This window comes from Belonocnema kinseyi, chromosome 6 (assembly GCF_010883055.1).
Source record: "Belonocnema kinseyi isolate 2016_QV_RU_SX_M_011 chromosome 6, B_treatae_v1, whole genome shotgun sequence".
NCBI classification, from domain to species: domain Eukaryota; kingdom Metazoa; phylum Arthropoda; class Insecta; order Hymenoptera; family Cynipidae; genus Belonocnema; species Belonocnema kinseyi.
The window spans coordinates 123,209,498-123,211,884 of record NC_046662.1 but is presented as its reverse complement, the minus strand read 5'-3'; positions in this window follow the sequence as shown (position 1 = coordinate 123,211,884).

The window sequence follows — 2,387 nt, the reverse complement described above, 5'->3', positions numbered from 1 at the left end:
AAATTATAGAAATCTTATTTTTCATACTTTTATTAATTATTCTTTTATTAAATCTAAAATATTTGAATTTTCGCGCGGTAAAAGACTGTCGGCTTGTTACAAAAGGCATAAAACTCCGAAGACAGGCGATCGCGAAATGGCGCCAGTCGAAATACATGGCGTGCGGTCTCCTTGTAGTACTTCGTGGGTAAATCATTACAGAAATTGCTAAGTCTTGTTATTTACCGACGCGCAACTTGCGCCTTTAAAGTAACTTTTAGGTAATCCCTCAAGAGGGCGCAGTTATCAGCGCTTGTTTTTCACATTCTCTTATTCCATTAGATTGGCAATCTCCCACCTCATCCAAAGATCTTGGTCTCATCTATGATCATGCTCACACGTACAATGGTCAACGAGTTCCACTATAGAGAGTTGTGTGTGGACACAACGGAAATGGGCTCTAGACAGGGCAGAAACATATAAGATGTACACCTGTCTCGTTCTAGAGAAGGCTGATTAGTCGAGAGCATTTCGGTGGGCGAAGTTTGATGAAGCTCACGACCGTGTTATGTATCGCGAATGCTGCAATAATGTGACGTTTATTGTATCTAGACATTTCAGCTAATCACAGTGTTTTTCTGAATAACTTGAAGAATTTTATTGGCTGAAATGTCTAGTGAATTTGAAAGATATTATAAGTATAGATGCGGCACGGGAGGTCGGAGTGGGAGAACGATATATATATATATCTATCTAACTACATTTTTGCATGCCTCGAGGTACTGCCCTCTTCAACTTTTCGATGTTTCTATGGCAACCGCGTCCTTTGCCTACGTCTATGGGAGGGGTGGGGCCAAGGCGAAAGCCAAACCGAAAGAGCCGGTGATTTTCTGTTTCTTTTTCTCGCGCTTGCCTTCGCCAGCCATATCTATAGCTGACTCGGTACTGTCTATACACGCCGAAAATATTAAAATTAATGAGGGCCTAAGATTATTATATTTATTATTATGTTAAAATTAATTAATTTCTTTTACGGTTTCTTTTTAAAAAAGGGACACTTTCGAGATAGTAAATAAATTTTAAAAATAAATAAATTTTAAATTAATTCAGAATTTAGTTAAATGAAAAAGTTAAATTAATTCCTCATCTGGTTTCTTTTGAAAGAGAAATTTTCGAAATGTTATATAAATAAGTTGAGAAAAATTCTTGTCATATTTTCGCATAATTAAGGTATAACTGAAGCAATATTTACACTTCTCTGAAGTGTCGAATTGACAATTTACATTTAATTCCGAGGAAAAATTTAAGGTTTTCACTACTCATTTAATTATTTATCCAAATTATATTAAAATTCTGTTTTTTGTTTGTTTTTGTTTCTTGATTATTTGAGACGTATAATATTTTTCCTTATAATTTGTTTAGTTACAAAAACCAGTAACTAGACTGTGCCTTGCAAATTAAAATTTAATTTCAAAAGTTTGAGGGAAGTTAACCACTTGCGATTCTTATGCTCATCAGAATTCACAACTTCAAAGTAATCCAAATAGTTTATAAAAATAATTCAAAGAATCGAAAAGTCCAAAAATATTCTAAAGAAATATATAGCGTTTATGGGTGCATCTCAGCAACTAAGGCTTTTACAAAAAAATGGAAAAGGAAAGAAATCCAAAGAATAAAAATAATTCAATAATTTTTTGCAAGCCGGGAAATGACCGGCAATTTTTTTCCTTGATTAAAACGGCCACCTGGATTTTTTAGTATTAAAAAATTTATTATATTTATTGGTGTTTTCCTGTAAAAATAGTTATACTTTTTCGTACTTGCAAAAAAATTCCCACCAAGGATTGAAAAAATTTTTTATTTTATTTATTTCTTCAAGTGAATTTTGTTTAAGTTTGCAATAGCAAAGAAAAACTATCCATTTAGAGGTTTTAAGGGTTTAAAAATCGTGATTCATTTTTTTCATAAATAGTTTGGAACTACTTTTCACATTGTACACATTAGCTGGTTTTTAAGCATGTTATATTGATGATGTGTACAATGTGAAAATTATTTGGAAACTATTTATGAAAAAAATAAATCACGAGTTTAAACACTTAAAACTCCTAATTGGATAATTTTTCTTTGTTATTGCAAACTTTAAAAAAATCCACTTGAAGAAATAAATAAAATCAAAATTTTTTTCAATATACGAGGGTGAATCAAATATTCACCGGAATTCTTTTTTAATATTTATTTATTTATAAAACAATACAAAAATACTATTGATTATTTTTCTACATAGTCTCCTTCACGCTCTACACATGTTTTCCAGCGGTTTGGAAGCTTGTTAATTCCTTGCTCGTAGAAACTTTGAGGTCGAGTCATCAACCAATTGCGCACGAATTCCTCAACATCTTGATCGTTGT